This window comes from Pteropus alecto, unplaced genomic scaffold (genome assembly GCF_000325575.1).
Source record: "Pteropus alecto unplaced genomic scaffold, ASM32557v1 scaffold71, whole genome shotgun sequence".
NCBI lineage: Eukaryota > Metazoa > Chordata > Mammalia > Chiroptera > Pteropodidae > Pteropus > Pteropus alecto.
The window spans coordinates 11,812,445-11,820,599 of NW_006433024.1; the positions used below are offsets into that span (position 1 = coordinate 11,812,445).

An 8,155-nucleotide genomic window follows, 5' to 3' on the forward strand; every position below is an offset into this window, starting at 1 on the left:
CAAATATATAATAAATGCCTCTCTAATGCATGACTCTGGAAGGGGACATGATCTCCAACCAGCTGGACTGGATTAGTGGGTTTCAATTTTCTTGTAGCTTCCAACCCTTTTTTCTCAAATTCTTATGAAGACCACCGATAAAAATATGGGTCCAAGGGGCCTTTGGTTGAAGCAGAAGCAGGGGCCCAGAGTCCTCCGTCTTCACTATCACCTTGGTCTCCTAAATTACCTACAGCAAATCCCAAATATCTGAAAAACATTGGACGGAGTCATCATTAAATTATATCATATTAAATAAGATATAATTTATACTAAAGCATAAGTGTGTAAGATATACTCTAGTTTTACAAAAGAGTTTGGGGGAAACGTCTTGAGCTGGTTTTATTAAAAAAATTTATCTGGGCCATGTATATAAACGATATTTTATACCAGAGTTGGCATTCTACGATCCACAAGCCAAAACCGGCCCACTGCCTGATCTAAAGTTTTAATGGAACAGAGCCATGCTCATTCGTTTACACTTTGTCTATAGTTGTTTTCAAGCTAACAACAGCAGAGTTGAGTAGTTACAAGAGACAGTATGACCCACAAAAGTGAAAATATTTAATGTCTCTTTTCAGGAAAAGTTTATTTAAGCCAGTTCTATACAGAAATCCAGCTTGACATCATAAACTCTGGATATGCAGTTATATTCAGCAACCCCGCCCCTCCCTCGCCTCTCAGAAAAAGAGTATAAATTCCTATTCCTGGGAAAAAAAATTCCTATCAGTGGATACTGCCGCACGGAAAGATGACGGCGGTAATAGTCCTACAGTGTTAGGAAAAGAGCCCAAACTCTGCTTTTGATAAGCTGTGAGGTCTGAGGCTTGTTACTTTTGTGAAAACTACTGCACTGCACATGTCATTTCTTCATTAGGATTTTTATTGCTGCTGCTCTTCTCTGCCAATGGGAAGCGTCATCCGTCATTTTCCATGTGTGACTCTTGTCTAGGCTCAGCCTCTGTCACCTCTCCCCACAATCCCAGCCACTTTGCTGGTCTCCTTGCATCCATCCTTGTCCCCCAATATTCGATTCTGCACACAGCAGCCAAAGCCAACTTTGAAATAAATGAGATCACATTACTCTCTTGATTCAACACTCCAAAGGCTGTCCATCATGCAAACACCTTCCTACGATGTTCACAGGCCTGCCCGACTGCCCAGACCGGCCCTCTGCCTGGTCTCCACAGCCACGCTTGCTCACGCTACTCCAGCCATACCAGCCTCCTTTCTGTTCCCAGCGCCGCTGCGTTTGCTGTTCCCTTAACCTAGAAGGCACACCTTCCTCCACATCTCCTTCCCTTGGGAATTAAGCTCAACTGCCACTTCCTCAAAGAGGCCTTTCTTAACCACCCAGCTAAAAGATTTTTGTGTTTCTACGGTCACTGTTGTCACTGTATTTTGTTTTCTTCATAATACACATCTGTATATGAAATCATCTAGGTTATTTGCTCACTCCCTTGGGTACAGCTGGGACCCTTTCTAGCTGGTACACTTAGAACGGAACCTGGCATATAACAGGTGCTCTGAAAATAGGTGTGGAATTAATAAATGATATTATTATAGGCCAGGCACTGGCTATAAGATTAATATTTTCTCATTTAATCCCCACAAGAAATCTAGAACCACCTCCATCTCCCTGTTTCCCAGATGCAGAACACTAAGGATGGGAGAAGTAGCTGACTTCTCCAGGGCCAGATGGTAGCAAATCAGAAGACTGTAAATCACTGTTTCAGGTATAAAGCCTTGGTTACGAATGGAGACTTCAGCATCCTACTGCCCTTGGTGTGAGAGAGGTTTACCTTCCCTGGCTGTGTGGCTTTGGGCAAGTTACTTCATCTCTCAGAACCTCAGTGAACCTGAGTCAAATGGGAATAAACCTGACACCTTCTTCATATGGTTTTGTGAGACTTGAATCAGATTATGCGCAGAAAGCCCTCAACAGAAAAATCAGTAATGTTAGCTGGTGCTAGTCAGTGGCAGAGCAAGGATTTGAACTTGGATCTGTCTAGTTTCAATGCTGGGTCTTGGCTGATACACTAAACTGTCTTAGGGGCTTCCTAACCCAGCCCTCTCCCACTCCATTTTGGAGCAGCAGGATTTTTCCATCCCCCCCTCCCAAAAAGATACATTGACTCTTTACCACTCCCCCTACTTTTTGGAGTGCACGTTCCTGCTTCCTGCACACCTCACATTCCTCATCACCCCCATCTGCCCATCTGCCGCCCAGCTACGGAAATGATACATTGGGTGTGAGAGACAGAAAAAGAAACCTTCCTGCACAGCCCGCGCCCCTCAGGGATGGGCAGCTTCCCAGCCTGCAAGGTGTTAAATCTCAGCTTCCCCAGCAAACTTCCTGCAGGGACCCCAGTCAGAACCAGCAGTGACTGCTGCCAGCTTGCTTCCGGTTTCTCCCATGCATATGCAAGCTGGATCACACAGCAGTGTCACGTCAATGGGGAGCCAATGCCACCCCCAGTCGGGTCTCCTTGGCAAGACCTTCCAGGTGTTGGTTGGGCAGCTCCAGGATCTCAGGCAGCCTCGGGACAGCTCAGAGCCCCCATCCCGACCCGGGCACTGGGCCCTGGCCTTGTGGGATGCTAGGCTACTTGTTCCTGCAGGCCCAGGGGCTGTCCCTGCAGAAGGAGCCAGATTCCAAAATGTGGGACATCTCGGTTCTTCATGATGTTTTCTTTCTCTCACTCTGGAAGGGAGGGCAGAGTCCCCCAAGATGGGGAACAATCCAACCAACCAGAGACAAAGAGGCCACTTCTCAGAAAGGTGCTCAGGGGGAAGGTTATTAGGCAGAGGAGGAAGGAGCCCCACTCCCTCCCCACATCAAGGGACACTGTCAGCTCCCTTTCCACTCATGCCTCCAGTTGGGGAGTGGGCGGACCTGGGTGCAGCGTGGACTAACTGCACCTCTCTGTCTAGGGCATAATAGTGAACACAGCCGAGTGTCCCCGCCAAGGAAGTACTGCTGGCCAACCAAGCAGGTGGTCCTGAGTCTGAATGACCAGGGCAGGCAATGGGCCCAGAAGACAGCGCTCAGATTCCCTAAAAATGTCTTGCTGCAGGAGAAAAGGAGAGAGAGAGAGAGAGAGAGTCTGTGTGTGTGTGTGTGTGTGTGTGTGTGTGTGTGTGTTTGTGTGTGTGTGTATACAAGTACTAAAAGACAAAACAGCAAAGGTAAGCTGGCTTTGAATAAAAGTATTTTGTGCTTCATTTACTAGACAGTGGGAGCTCATGGAAGGTTTCTAAGCAAGGAGTGATATAATTGGAATTGGGCTTTTAGAAGATCAACCTGGTGGGGGAAATTTGCCAGAGAAGCCAGACAGTCCACCGGTCTCTCAAATCCTGCAGTCATCTCCAACCCACTCGCCCACCCTTCCTCATTGCTACACGCCAAAACAGGAGAGAGAGCTGGATAGACCCTGCTTCCACAGAGCTGAAAGGAAATCTTATTAATCTGAACTAGTAAGAAAGCTGGAAGGTTCTCAACAAAAATGAACACCCCCAGCATTGAGACAGAAGTCTTGTTATCTCCAGCACTGGAGGGGCGGAGGCAGGAGAGAGATACAACATGGTTCTGAGAAGTGGTTGGGTTTTCTTTTTTAATCTGTAATCTTTCCTCTTAGGAAAAAAAAAAAGTACTAAAGAAAGCATTCAGACATAGAGAGGCATTTGCATTCTTTTTATCTTTTAAAGATGACTCACGAGGCAGGACTCCTAGTGGTTTAGGGACAGCCTATGAAGCTGAAGTCCAGTCAGAATCTCATTTCAGCCTTTTGACTATGTGACCAAACTCTCCAGATTCTGCCTCATTTGGAAATGAGACTAACGGTAGCACCTACAACCATGCTGGTACTATTTCCTTACTTGTTTAAGGATTAAATGAGATAGATATTGTACCTAAAGCACTTAACATAGTGTCTGGTACATAAAAATGCTCAGTAAATGGTAACTAATGTTATTTCTTTTGAGCCCTGTCAGGATCTGAGACACTATTCTGGCATTAGAATCACAGGGACAGCCCAGGCTCTGACCTCTGCTCTAGGGCCCCTAAGAGTCTCATTATATCATTGGCTAGAGCCCCAAACCCATTAGACCCAAGGGCCCAGGCAGTGGTGGCAGAACAAAGGTCTGGATGACGACATGGGAATGACCCACGTCCTGGGCCAAATCTTCCCAGAGGCAATCAGAGTGAGGACCTCAAATGTCTTTCACATCAAAAGGTGATTTAGTATAGAGGATAAGAGACTGGGCTTTAAGGTCCAGCTTCTGGCTCTGCCACTTATAAGCTGCCTGACAGTAGAAAAGTTACTTAGCTCTCTCTGTGCCTCAGTGTCCTCACCTGTAAAATGGCTGTGATGAGGATTAATGAGTTAGTACATAAAGGTACTTAGAACAATGTCTGGTTCATAACAGGTGCTAAGTGATGGCTTTTGTCAGGGGCTCAGGTCTTCATCAGGAACAATCAGATGTCCAGGCAGGAGTGATGCCACAGCTCACTCTGTGATTTGGCTTACAATCCCAATCAATCCGATACTTTATAATGATTGTTTATTTAAATGGTTTTCTCCCCGTGACACAGTTCTGTAGCAGAAGAGACCTTGTCTGTCTTGCTCACACTCTTATATGCATTGAGTAGGTACTCAATTAAATGTTAACGGAATGAATGACTAACCGAACATCTCTCTGCCCAGTCAAACCACTTTTAAGGCTTCCCCCACCTCTGCAGTAGCAAATGGTCTGTCTATTTAGTTGAAACAGTTGCCCAATAAGAACAGCACCTGCTACTCTGCTGCAAAAAGTCATTCCTCTCTAAAGTCTCCAGAGTCTTCATAACAGACTGAGAAAACTGCCAATTCAACTCAAAAGACACAGTCTAGACTACCATAAGACAAATAGTTTAGATTGCTGAATAATTTCATCCTTTTTTCTCTCTGTTTTAGTTTGGTTGATTTCTATTAAATCTGTATTTAAGTTCCCTGATCGTTTCTTCTGTCGTAACCATCAGCTGTTAATCTCCTCTATGGAATTTTTTCTTTTTTTCTTTTTTTTTTTTTTAATTTCAGATAGTGTAGTTTTCAGTTCTGGGATTTCCATTCGGTTCTTTTTTAACACTTTTCAGTTCTATCCTGACAGTTCTCATCTCTTCTTCCATTATATTTACTTTTCCTGTAGTTCATTTACTGTATTTATTTTAAAGTCATTTAAAAGTCCTTATCTGGAAATTTCAATATTTGATCATGCAAGGTATATTTCTTTTGACTGATTTTTCTCCTGACTGTAGGCTCTATTCTCTTGCTTCTTCACAATGGGAAACATATTTTTTTCTTTCGCAATATCCTTTCTTCTATTAGGCAGGTGAAATGAGGGACTAATTAGAATGATCCAATCTGAAATTAAGCTGGTTTGAGGCAGGACTGAGACTATAATTCTTCTAAAACGATCTTGAAATTCAAGCACCAAGAACCTAACAAAAATCTGTCTTTGATTTTCAATACTCCCTCACTATCCAACTTCCTGCACCTCCATAGCTGCAAGAATAGGAAACTGTGAGCCTGTGAGACCCCAAGATGCAAAAGTGTGAGCCTGTGAGACCCCAAGATGCAAAATTACAATATCCCAAGATCTTCTGCTTTCCACGTCTTGCCCCAGGCGTTGCTTGCTCAGCAAAATTTCATTTAAGAGAATACTTTATGGAGAAGATTGCCTTTGCTTTGGGGTCTCCTTTAGACTGGAGTTCAACAGGCCAGCCCACAGGTTCTTCCAAGTCTGGTTGGCTCCCCTTCCTTCTCTGGCAGGCCTACCCTCTTACCTGCCCTGTCTCCAACCTCAGTAGCTGGCTCCAGGTATGAAGCATCCTGGATTACATGCTCACCCAGGAAAAACTCATTCCTCTGGAGTTTAGCTTTGTTTAGATTTTGTATTCACAGACACTTGATGGTTTTAAAGAAAATTGTGAATTTTCTTTGATTCATCAAGTGATTTCTTGCTGTTTGAGCAGGAAAGAGGTATCTTTCATGTCCTTCTACACCCTAACCAGAAGCCGAACAATGGCTGATGAGCTCTTCAAAAACAAAATCTTCTGCAGAAGTTCAAATATTAATTCCTTGGAGTCTTAGAGCTTCAGCACATAAAATATAAAGTGCTATTTCCCATATAATACTTGTCCTGGGAAGATTACCTCCTCATGTCCAATATATATTTTCTTGCCCCTTAGGGAATTCTGGTTTATTATTTTTCCTCTCTGGCCCTACATTGATTTTCTTTCCAAGAAATAAAAAGAAAAAGAGAGTTCACTTTATGGCTCTGGTTTAATGATAATAAGAACAGCAGCTGCCATTTATTGAGCACTTACTATGTACCAGATTCCATATTAAGAGATTTATAGACAGTACTTTATTTAATTCTCACAAAAATCCTCTGAGGGAACACTATTATTATCCCTATTTTTTAAATGAGGAAGCTGAGATTTACAAAGATTGGGTAACTTTGCCCCAAGTCCCAGAAGGAGTAGAGGTTCAAATCCAGGTCCTACTGGTTCCAAGCCCTGCTGTTAACTACCACATAATTCCATCCCCAATTTGGACCCTGTTCAGCATGGTTCCTTTCTGGGAAGTGTCAGGACACCAAAAGCCAGAGCAAGATGAGCCAGTTTTCAGTGACTCTCCAGAAGGACAGCTCAATCAGTCAATAACAAACAGCTTTGTAAGAATTCTCCTTCCTTCTCTCCCTCCTTCTCTCCCTCCCTCCTTTTCTTGGTGTCTCTGTCTCTGTCTCTGTCTCTCTCTCTCTCACACACACACACACACACACACACACACACTCTCTCTGTCTCTGTCTCTCTCTCTCTCTCTCTCTCTCTCAAACATTCCTAGTTATGGCTCAAAGACAAGCCTGCACAAACCATCCTCCTCTCTGATAGTCTGGCCACACAAATATTTTGGGGCACAGCTTATGGCCAGTTCCTCTGCTCCTCTGCCTCTATCCAAAATATGACTAAGAAGATAAAATGTATTAAGGGCCTACTATAATCTCTCCCCATAAATCCTCTCTTATCTGGGTTGACTTCCTAACCTTCTTACATCCTCTAGATCCTTCAGAGACTGAAAGGTTGAGATCACTGTTATGCTAGCTAGAAGTGCAGCATCCTGGGTGGCTCTTAGTCCGTCTCATTGCTCATCTCATTTGGTGGCTCAGGAACTCGGTCTGAAGGCCAAGTTGAATAAACTCCACTGTAGAGGTCAGCAGAGTGGTTCCACTTAAGTCAACTTTGTAGTTTAGGAAGCCTTGATTTCGACTTTAGATATCGGCGCCGCTCACAGCCAGCACCCAGAACACAGTTCCCCAATACCTTTCCCCTCAACAGGAACCAGGATTTGTGGGGAAATGACTGGTTCCAGTACCTGACATAAACAATCAAGGTGAACCTGAAATATTCCTGGAGGACCAAAAATCAAGGAATTGCTTAAAGAATGATATGGTAGAGCCTGCTTAAAAGGGCTCACTGGCTGATTCTAGGACAATTTTAGCATCTAAATGAAAAATGATAACATTATGAAACAAGTAAAAAATTAAATTCATGAGTCTATTGTACAGTAAAAGAGACAAAACCAGATGTGGGAAAACAGTAAGCGGTGAATCCAGGTAAAAGATATATGAATATACTATTCTTTCAATTCTCTGTAGATTTAAATCTTTCAAAATAAAAAACTGGGGAAAGAAAGAATCAGCTCCTTTCCCTAGCCTGGATAGTCTGAGCTTACCAAACCACTCTTTTCTGGGCAACAAAACGTGAATAAAATCTTTTCCTGGGCTCAGTGATTTTAGGTCCTTCTCCTATAATCTTGGTTAATATAACCTGTCAATAGTTACGAATGAATCAATCACGTAATGGATTTTAAGGTTGTCATAAGTTAGGTTAACATGAACATAAACATTGTCAAGGGCATTGAGCAAATAAAGCTACTATAATATCTGCTCGGTGCTCTATATGAATGCTCTATAACTCAGATATAAAATTGTTATGACTGGCATTTGCCTGTCATTTCTCCTTCCTTCTAAGGTTCTATATGGCACTCAGGAAAAAATGCCAGGGCTCTTCAGA

The 8,155-nt window shown here is 43.3% G+C and overlaps 1 protein-coding gene across 2 annotated transcripts in view; it reads right to left on the reverse strand.

The window, feature by feature from the left end:
* PAMR1 (peptidase domain containing associated with muscle regeneration 1) overlaps positions 1-8,155 on the reverse strand; it is a 141,381-nt gene that overhangs the window by 32,149 nt on the left and 101,077 nt on the right. The window lies entirely within an intron of this gene.